This window comes from Erpetoichthys calabaricus, chromosome 8 (genome assembly GCF_900747795.2).
Source record: "Erpetoichthys calabaricus chromosome 8, fErpCal1.3, whole genome shotgun sequence".
Lineage (NCBI taxonomy): Eukaryota > Metazoa > Chordata > Cladistia > Polypteriformes > Polypteridae > Erpetoichthys > Erpetoichthys calabaricus.
The window spans coordinates 82,871,713-82,883,243 of record NC_041401.2 but is presented as its reverse complement, the minus strand read 5'-3'; positions in this window follow the sequence as shown (position 1 = coordinate 82,883,243).

Sequence of the window (11,531 nt, the reverse complement as noted above, 5' to 3'; positions counted from 1 at the left end):
TCTGTCCAGGATTTTAAATCACCTGTAGCTCTCAAACCGTTTGACCTATTGACCTGACATTTGGTACACATATGCTACGTGACGTCTACTATCTGCTTTCAGGGCGATGATTGGCCTCCAAGGTTATTCCTCTTTTTATTTTTATTTTAAATCAACTCTTGGAAGTGGCCAGCAGGGCGGCTGTGCGGCATATGCGTACGGGTGCCATTCTCATTCCCTACCACCTTCGCCATCACTTCCCCTACCACTTCATATCTTAAATCATTCTTGAGGCAGATTGAAGACTTAAGTGCCCGCTTAAGTGAAAAATTAAGGAAAACGTACTAAGTAATTGCAACACAAACACTGACTTAAGTTTTAACGCAAAAAGATGCCAACGAAAGAAGAGAAGAAGCGGGCCGCTAGAGTGCAGAAAACAAGAGCTGCTCAGGAAGCAACAAGCGCATCAACTTCTGAGCAAACGAATGCTAAACATAGAGAGAAAGAGGATGAATACTCAAGTCAAGTGTATTCACTGCACGCTATCGTGCTGTTACTGGTGTTTGTGTGTGTATATATATAAAAGATGTTGGATGGATAATTATTTGTCACAGTTCCCCAAATTGTTGTATGATAAAAAGAGAAGACAGAAAACAAGTAAAATGAGAACCAGTGCAGTAAAACATAAGTTAAAGAGAACCAATAGAGTTTCTTGATTTGATTATTGAGAGCTTTCCAAATTTGCTAGACTGTGTAAAAAAAACAGAATAGGTAATCTAATTAAAATACCAAAATATTTAAAGGGTAGTGAAATTAAACAATGAATTTAAGTTAAAACAAGGGGACAGTTGGTTCTGATGAAACACTGTAGCCAGCGTCACACCCCAGGTCTTGAGCAGCATTAATGGTGTGGAGTCTCAGGGCTTATAAGCAGCACGTTCAGTTTTTAACTTTGTTTAAGGTACCCATTGGCAATCAAATCATTTTGTCTATACAGTAATACTCTTTTTGAGAATGCTAGTTTACAATTGTAGGAAAAGGGCCAAACTAATCTAAAATCAGTTAATTATCTGTTTTGTCCCCAGCAATACAACTAATGAGAACAATTAACAAGATGCCCACCAAGGCACACCAGATTTAGTGTAGGTTGAGTAAGTGGTCTCTCTGTTACTTTTTAGCTGGGTTGCCAGAACTATGAAGAGATCTGAACAATTGATGAACAAGCACCGTTCGCTGTTGTGATTCAGTCACAGAGATGAGACTTTTCCTCAGCAAATAACCTAAATACGCTTGTAAGAAAGTTTAATAAGGTCACCTCCTCGACTGGAAGTGGTTGCCTGATCGCGAGAGACTTTTCTTAGTTTACCTACAGTATGTTTGCTTGTTTATTTTTTTCAGTTGTTTGTTACATTAAATAAAATATAAAATACTGGAATTCAACAGTCTCTTATCTCCAGTCATCTGACTGTGATTCCTGCACTTGGCTTTCTGTTAGCTAAACCCTGCAAATTTCCAGAGGTCCCTGAAACACCCCTCTTATTACAATGCTTGTTGCAATAAACAAAATCATACAATTTATATATATAACATAATGATAACAGAAGATGGATATATGCACGATATATAGATATATGTATATTACACTCACCGGCCAATTTATTAGGTACACCTGTCCCAACTGCTTGTTAACACATATCTATTCAGCCAATCACAGCTTTAGGCTTGTAGTCATTGTTAAGACGACCTGCTGAAGTTCAAACCGAGCATCAGAATGAGGACGAAAGGTGTCTTTGAATGTGGCATGACTGTTGGTGCCAAACAGGCTGGTCTTGAGTATTTCAGAAACTGCTGATCTGCTGGGATTTTCACACACAATCATCTGTAGGGCTTACAGAGAATGATCTGAAAAAGGGAAAATATCTAGTGAATGGCAGTACACTGGGCAAAAATCCCTTGTTGATGCCAGAGGTCAGAGGAGAATGGCCAGTAACACAAATATCCAACCACTTGTTAGAACTGAGGTGTGCAGAAGAGCATCTCTGAACACGCAACACGTCAGACCTTGAAGCAGATGGGCTACAGCAGCAGGAGGCCATTCCTGTCAGGTAAGAACAGGCAACTGAGGCTACAAATAACGACTCACCAAAATTGGACAATAAAAGATTGGAAAAACATTGTCTGGTCTGATGAGTCTCGATTTCTGCTTGAATGTTCGGATGGTAGGTTCAGAATTTGGTATTAACAACATGAAAGCGTGGATCCATCCTGCCTTGTATCAATAGTTCTGGCTGGTGGTGTAATGGTGCAGGGGATACTTTCTTGGCACATTTTGGGCCCCTTAGTACCAACTGAGTATTGTTTAAATACCACAACCTACCTGAGTACTGTTGCTGACCATGTCAATCCCTTTATGACTGCACTGTACCCATCTTCTGATAGCTACTTCCAGCAGGATAACACTCCCAAGTAACAAAGCTCAGATCATCTCAAACTGGTTTCTTGAACATGACAATGAGTTCACTTTACTCAAATGGCCTCCACAGTCACCAGATGTCCGTCCAATAGAGCACATTTGGGATGTGGTTGAAAGGGAGATTCGCATTATGAACGTGCAGCAGCTACATGATGCTATCATGTCAATATGGACCATAATCCCTGAGGAATATTTGTAGCACCTTGTTGAATCTGTCATGAAGAATTATTGCAGTTCTGAAGGCAAAAGGGGGTTCAACCCAGAGCTAGGAAGGTGTACCTAATAAAGTGGCCAGGGAGTATGTGTGTGTGTGTGTGTGTAATATATATATATATATATATAAAATTCTTTTCGCGTTTGAAACGGAAATTACGTATGACCACAGAACATATTATACAGTGGGGCAAAAAAGTATTTAGTCAGCCACCAATTATGCAAGTTCTCCCACTTAAGATGAGCGAGGCCTGTAATTTTCATCATAGGTATACCTCAACTAGGAGAGACAAAATGAGAAAAAAAAAATCCAGAAAATCACATTGTCTGATTGTAAAGAATTTATTTGCAAATTATGGTGGAAAATAAGTATTTGGTCACCTACAAACAAGCCAGATTTCTGGCTCTCACAGACCTGTAACTTCTTCTGTAAGAGGCTCCTCTGTCCTCCACTCGTTACCTGTATTAATGGCACCTGTTTGAACTCATTATCAATATAAAAGACACCTGTCCACAACCTCAAACAGTCACACTCCAAACTCCACTATGGCCAAGACCAAAGAGCTGTCAAAGGACACCAGAAACAAAATTGTAGACCTGCACCAGGCTGGGAAGACTGAATCTGCAATAGGTAAGCAGCTTGGTGTGAAGAAATCAACTGTGGGAGCAATTATTAGAAAATGGAAGACATACAAGACCATTGATAATCTCCCTCGATCTGGGGCTCCACGCAAGATCTCACCCCGTGGGGTCAAAATGATCACAAGAACGGTGAGCAAAAATCCCAGAACCACACGGGGGACCTAGTGAATGACCTGCAGAGAGCTGGGACCAAAGTAACAAAGGCTACCATCAGTAACACACTACGCCGCCAGGGACTCAAATCCTGCAGTGCCAGACGTGTCCCCCTGCTTAAGCCAGTACATGTGCAGGCCCGTCTGAAGTTTGCTAGAGAGCATTTGGATGATCCAGAAGAGGATTGGGAGAATGTCATATGGTCAGATGAAAAAAACTCGTGTCTGGAGGAGAAAGAATGCTGAGTTGCATCCAAAGAACACCATACCTACTGTAAAGCATGGGGGTGGAAACATCATGCTTTGGGGCTGTTTCTCTGCAAAGGGATCAGGACGACTGATCCGTGTAAAGGAAAGAATGAATGGGGCCATGTATCGTCAGATTTTGAGTGAAAACCTCCTTTCATCAGCAAGGACATTGAAGATAAAACGTGGCTGGGTCTTTCAGCATGACAATGATCCCAAACACACCGCCCGGGTAACGAAGGAGTAGCTTCGTAAGAAGCATTTCAAGGTCCTGGAGTGGCCTAGCCAGTCTCCAGATCTCAACCCCATAGAAAATCTTTGGAGGGAGTTGAAAGTCCATGTTGCCCAGCGATAGCCCCAAAACATCACTGCTCTAGAGGAGATCTGCATGGAGGAATGGGCCAAAATACCAGCAACAGTGTGAAAACCTTGTGAAGACTTACAGAAAATGTTTGACCTCTGTCATTGCCAAAAAAGGGTATATAACAAAGTATTGAGATGAACTTTTGTTATTGAACAAATACTTTTTTTCCACCATAATTTGCAAATAAATTCAGACATTGTGATTTTCTGGATTTTTTTTCTCATTTTGTCTGTCATATGATGAAAATTACAGGCCTCTCTCACCTTTTTAAGTGGGAGAACTTGCACAACTGGTGGCTGACTAAATACTTTTTTGCCCCACTGTAATACAGGAACTAATCACTTATATGTGCCATTGCCAGAAGGTTTGCTGTGTCTCCCAGCACAGTCTCAAGTGCATGGAGGAGATTCCAGGAGACAGGCAGTTACTCTAGGAGAGCTGGACAGGGCCGTAGAAGGTCCTTAACCCATCAGCAGGACTGGTATCTGCTGTTTTGGACAAGGACAAACAGGATGAGTACTGCCAGAGCCCTACAAAATGACCTCCAGCAGGCCACTGGTGTGAATGTCTCTGACCAAACTATCAGAAACAGACTTCATGAGGGTGGCCTGAGGGCCAGACGTCCTCTAGTGGGCCTTGACTCACTGCCCTGCACCGTGGAGCTCGATTGGCATTTGCCATAGAATACCAGGGTTGGCAGGTCCACCAATGGTGCGCAGTGGTAATGCTGCTGTCTTGCAGTAAGGAGACCTGGGTTCATTTCCCTGGGTTCATTTCCTCCCTGTATGGAGTTTGCATGTTCTCCTCGTGTCTGCGTGGGTTTCCTCCGGGTGCTCTGGTTTCCTCCCACAGTCCAAAGACATGCAGGTTAGGTGCATTGGCGATCCTAAATTGTCCCTAGTGTGTTCTTGGTGTGGGTGTGTGTGTGTACACCCTGCAGTGGGCTATCGCCCTGCCGTGGATTTGTTCCTGCCTTGCGCTCTGTGTTGGCTGGGATTGGCACCAGCAGACCCCCGTGACCCTGTGTTAGGATATAGTGGGTTGGATGATGACTCACTGACCGACCACTGGCGCCCTGTGCTTTTCAGAAATGAGAGCAGGCTCACCCCAAGAACATGTGACAGACATGAAAGGGTCTGGAGAAGCCATGGAGAACATTATGCTGCCTGTAACATCATTCAGCATGACCAGTTTGGTGGTGGGTCAGTGATGGTCTGGGGTGGCATATCCATGGAGGGACGCACAGACCTCTACAGGCTAGACAACGGCACCTTGACTGCCATTAGGTATCAGGATGAAATCGTTGGACTCATCGTCAGACCCTGTGCTGGTGCAGTGGGTCCTGGGTTCCTCCTGGTGCACAACAATGCCTGGCCTCTTGTGGCGAGAGTATGCAGGCAGTTCCTGGAGGATGAAGAAATTGATACCATTGACTGACCCAAAGTGTTCAATTTTTTTTGAGCAGTTTACAGTATATAATTATAACAAGACACATTTTTCCTTGATATAATAATGGCTTCTTAGACTTCTAATCAGCACAGCTCTTGCCCTTTTGTTCAACAATAGCAACTATACACTCTAAAGTGTAGAAGCAAACTGAGGTATCTGTTAAAGCAAGGAAACCCACCTGAGGAATCACAAACATCTGTGACGCCAATCGTCCCAAACATGTTGGTGCCCTGAAATGGGAGGCCATGTATAGAAAGTGATGTCATTTCCGTATAAGAATAAGAACAGGAGGAATCAAAAATGAGACCAAGATTCCTTGCATCAGAAGAAGGTCTGACTGAGGAGTGACGGAGAAGGAGCTCATCGTCTTAAGTTGTGCTTTAGTCCTAATCTGCAGGCGTTCAGTTTTGTTGCAGTTTAATTTTAAAGAGTTCTGCTCCATCCAGGTTTTAATTTTACTGAGGCTAAGTTGTGAGCTGAGAAAGTCCTGATGAACTTTCACTTTTAACATCGAAATAGAGTCGAGTATCATCTGCATAAAAATAATAACCAGTTCATTGCTATGAATGATATGGCCAAGGGGAAGCATATACAGTGGGTGGATAAAGTATTCGACCCCCTCTGGAAAGCCACTGTACTTCCATCTTACATCATTACAACCCATAAAAATCATAAATGCAGAGTATGACAGTGAACTTTTATTTCTCTGTGTACATATTTTGAAACTTTTAGAGCTTGGTGAACTAAACAAATGCAAATTGACAGTCATGTTGTGAAACATGCTGTTGAAAAAGCAATTGACCTCTTCATATGGCTCACAGTCAATACTTGGTAGCAGCACCCTTTGCGGCAATAACTGCTTACAATCACTTTGGATAGCCATCTACATGCTTAGCACATCTGGATGGAGACTGTTTTTCCCATTCTTCCTTGGAGAACTGCTCCAACTGGGCAAAGTTTGAAGGCTTTTGTTTGTGAACTGCAATTTTGAGATCACGCCACAAATTTTCAATCAGATTCAGATCCAGACTCTGGCTAGGCCACTGCAAAGCCTGGATCTTCTTTTTGTCAAACCATGCTTTGGTTACTTTTGCACAGTGTTTCGGGTCATTGTCCTGCTGAAAGTAGTTGCGTCTTCCGAGTCCCAATTTCATGGCTGACGTTTGAAGGTTTTCTTCCAAAATCTGGATATACTTCTTACAATCCATTCTTCCTTCAATACGGACAAGGGACCCAGCACCTGCCCTAGAGAAGCAGCCCTAATGCATGATGCTCCCCCCACCATGCTTGATGGTAGGTATGGTGTTTGCTGGATCATTGGCAGTCTCTTCCATCCGCCAGACAAACGCCTTTGTGTTGACCAAAAAGTTGACCAAAAAGTTCAATTTTGGTCTCATCAGACCAAAGTACAGGACTCCAGAATGCAGGACTCTTGTCAAGATGTCTGTTGGCGAATTCTAATTGAGTTTTCAGATGACGTTTTTTTAGTAGTGGCTTTTTTCTGGCAACTCTGCCATACTCTGTGCAAAACCTTTGATATTGTAGTCTTGTGCACATCCACTCCAGCTGCAGATACTGAGAGTCACCTTAGGATTTGCTCTTACTTCTCTGACTAGTCTTCTTGACATTTTCTTTGTTATTTTAACAGGGCGGCCTGACCTAGGCTGGTTCACTGTGCTTTCAGTTGTCTTCCACTTCGCTATGATGGCCTTCACAGTGGACACACTGAGGTTAAGGAGCTTGGTAGCCTTCCTGGCACCATTGCCATATTTAAACTTCTAAATCACAGTGGTTCTCAAGTCAATAGAAAGTTCCCTTGTCCTCATTTTTGTTGGGTTTTGAGGTTTCACCAAATAAGCCACTTGTACGGATTTCTCAGTTGTGTGTTCCTAAAAACTGGCCTGAATAATCAATTACAGACCAATTAACAAGCTAGAAGATTAATTGCTTGATTGTTTACACCTGTTTTCAATACCCTTATTACATTGTTAACAATCATACAGTCTCCAGACTATTAGGGGTCAAATACTTAATCAACAGCAGGTTTCACTGATATGTTCTTTATCATTGCAGCATAATTTGATTTTCAGGATTTTTTAGTAAAAATGTATTGTCCAAGAGGCCCTCATTTATATGTAACAATATGAAACTAAAGATGCATTTTCCAAGAAAAATATTACAGGAAATTTAAACTTTGTCTAGGGGGGTTGAATACTTTTTCAACCAACTGTGGATACAGAAGATCAGAGGGCCAAGGAGAGCCCTGAGTAGCCCCTTGTGTGATGGGTACTGAGCTGGACCTGCCGTTGTCAAGGCTAACAAACTCTTGTCTGTCAGTCAGATCAGACTTAAACCACTGGAGGGCAGTGCCAGAGATACCCAGCATGCTCTCCATTCTGGACAGTAGAATGTTATGTCTGACAGTGTGAAATGCTGCAGTGAGGTTTAACAGAATTAATACGCTGGCTTGTCCAGAGTCTGCTACCATAAGCAAATCATTAGTTACCTGAAGCACAGCAGTTTCACAGCTGTGCTGCGCCCCGAAAGCAGACTGAAAAGGTTCCATCAATTTATTAGAGTTTTAAGTAATTGGTGAGTTGGAATGCTACAACACACTCGAGAACATCTGACAGAAAAGGCAAGTGAAAAAAAGGCCGCAAATTATTAAGACTGTCACCATCAAGAGGCTGTAGAGCCTCCAAAAAACAAAGGTTAAGGTAGGTGAGAGGAGCGGCCATTGTTTACATTGGGAGTTCCACCAGGCGGTTTGCTCTTTCCCAAACGAGATGCCACCTTCCAGAAGCATCTTAGTCTGAAAAGTCCTTGGACTGCAAGAGGCGCAGTCAGTTGCCAACATTGGGCATCTTCTCAGAGCTCTGGGTGGAAAAAGAGAGAATAGTATCTGCAACAGCACCCCCTTGTGTCCCAGCATGGCAGCACTTACCTCTGATGAGCCCAGAAGATGACCCTCTGACGCCAACACGTGACAGTACCTTCAGAACAAATGTATCACGTTGTGTTCCACCTGGCTGATTGGATGTGGAACAGTCTCACATGACCACCATGGCAAAGGTAGTCCCTTTTTTCTCATGAAGGCTCTGAAATTAAAAACTTTCTGACCAGCACTGCAATTACTTTTACTTGATCGACACTGCAAAATAAGAATTATGTCCACAATTAAAATGTTAGTCTCCAAACACCACTTAATTATTTCTTAATTCTCTCCAAGTTAATCCAAAACACCGGATTTTAATTAGAGTGAGTGTATTATCTGCATTTCAGAAACTGAACATTTGCTGAGCGAACTGATGCTACTGACGCCCCCCCCCCCCCCACACACTATTTCCACTTCAAATTAACTACTAAGTGAAGGTTTGTCCTTTCTATATCATGAGAGACAAGAACTGTATCAAACTAATCTCAACTGATTTCCTATTAATTTACTGGCACATTAAAATTATGGGGGGGGGGGGGGGCACCAAATTTGTAGATATTTACTGTTCATGTCTGTTTTTATCCCCCCTTTATTTTCAGTTCAAAAAAATTGCAGGTTTGTTCCTTTTATATTATTAGACACACGCACGCTTTAAAGCAGGTATCAATTGAGTTTTCTTCCTTACTGCTACATTAAATTATCAAGGGAACCAAATGTGATGACCCTAACCATCAAGAAAGGAAATAAAGTGAATATTTAGTCTTAAGAGACAAGAATGGTTTAAAGTATCTATCAACTGATTTCTTACTCATTGATGCATTAAAGGGGGACCGAATTTGGTGACCTTCCAATTTTGGTGCCCCCTTAATTTTCAGTTCAAAAAGAAAAATTAAAAGTGATTGCTTGTTCCTTTTGTATCATAAGACACAATAATGTTTTAAAACAAAATGAACGGATTTCTTATTTATTATTGATTCATTAAGTTACATTGATGGCATCTGACGAACAGACACGCTGACTCGCAGTTGATCAGATTTAAATTCGGGAGCTCACAGGTAAATCAACTGGTATCCCCTCACTAGCGATCATCTGTATTTGGCAGGATGCATCCTATACGCCCGAGAACAAAGCCACAGAGGCAAAAAAATGTTTTAGGAAATGCTGTAAAATGATACATCTCTTATGAATAAAGGGACATATTTGTGATTCTTCGTGCTTATTCAGAGCTCTACACCTTAAAAGAATCGAGCATTGCGCACGTAGTTGGCACCTGCGAATAAGGCATAGAAATGTGCATTCTTACATTTTCCTTGCTAAGAGCGGAGTATTCATAAAGGTCAATAGCTTTTTTTTTTAAGGAAACAAAATTTGGACCTTGCAATGATCCATGGAGAAGGGAGTGGTCCAATATTGATTTATGTGCAAGCCCTAATCGTGTAACGTCACTCATTCTTAGGTTGGATTGACATTTTGGGGACTTTGACTCGTTGATATTCTCGTACTCTGTGACAGACTTTAGTCAATGTCACATAGCTAATAACACCACAGCAGAGGACGTGAAACTCTGCTGATAGAACAAGAATGGTGCCTGCTATTACTGACTTTATGAGGAAGAAAATGAGAAGTGTCAGACCTATTGACCAAAAGCAGTGACAGAAGCGTTATCTTCATAACACCACCACTCACATGAATATATCTGTGCCCCAAGGGGAGCAACATGATGAGCAGATAAATCTCTAATGTTTTTGCAGGTCTTTGTGTTTTGTGGAACTGTTGCGTGATACTGTGCCCTTCGTTCATCATAAGCCTCTCTTTGTAATGAACCATTTCAGATACACAGCCGCCATGCTGTACAGTTAGGTCTCCAAATCTGACATCATATTCGTCGCTCTGCTCAATACAACATCTGCTTGGGCAGAGCCAGACAGCTGTACGTCACCACAGTTTTCTGCACATTTGTTTCACAGACACTTCCAGCAGCCACAGTTAGTGCGAGTGGTGGAAGAGTCCAGAAGATGCATTTCCAGAGGCAAGTGCTGGAACGTTTACAATATTTCTTCTCCTGGATGAAATAATTTGTCAACATCTTGCCTGAAAAAGGGGACTGAGCTGCCCCTCAAAACAACTCAAAAGGCTAAGCCAAAAAGAAATTAACCAACTACACCAAAACACATTTGAAAAAAGCATCAGGTTCTACTCCAGGTGTTCCCAAAAGCAACATGAGAGAAACAATACAGAAAAGCTATTCCCACGGTACTGAACCCAATAGCTCCATTTACTACAGCAAATAAATGATACCTGAATATATATACTTAACTAAACAGGACACTAAAAGCACTTTTAAATTTAAGCATGTACAGGTGCCGGTCATAAAATTAGAATATCATGACAAAGTTGATTTATTTCAGTAATTCCATTCAAAAAGTGAAACTTGTATATTAGATTCATTCATTACACACAGACTGATGTATTTCACAAGTTTATTTCTTTTAATGTTGATGATTATAACTGACAACTAATGAAAGTCCCAAATTCAGTATCTCGGAAAATTAGAATATCAATTAAGACCAATGCAAAAAAAGGATTTTTAGAAATGTTGGCCAACTGAAAGGTATGAACATGAAAAGTATGAGCATGTACAGCACTCAATATTTAGTTGGGGCTCCTTTGGCCTGGATTACTGCAGCAATGCGGCGTGGCATGGAGTCGATCAGTCTGTGGCACTGCTCAGGTGTTATGAGAGCCCATGTTGCTCTGATAGTGGCCTTCAACTCTTCTGAATTGTTGGGTCTGGCGTATTGCATCTTCCTCTTCACAATACCCCATAAATTTTCTATGGGGTTAAGGTCAGGCGAGTTTGCTGGCCAATCAAGAACAGGGATACCATGGCCCTTAAACCAGGTACAGGTAGCTTTGGCACTGTGTGCAGGTGCCAGGTCCTGTTGGAAAATGAAATCTGCATCTCCATTAAGTTCGTCAGCAGCAGGATGCATGAAGTGCTATAAAACTTCCTGGTAGATGGCTGCGTTGACCTTGGACCTCAGAAAACACAATGAACCAACACCAGCAGATGACACG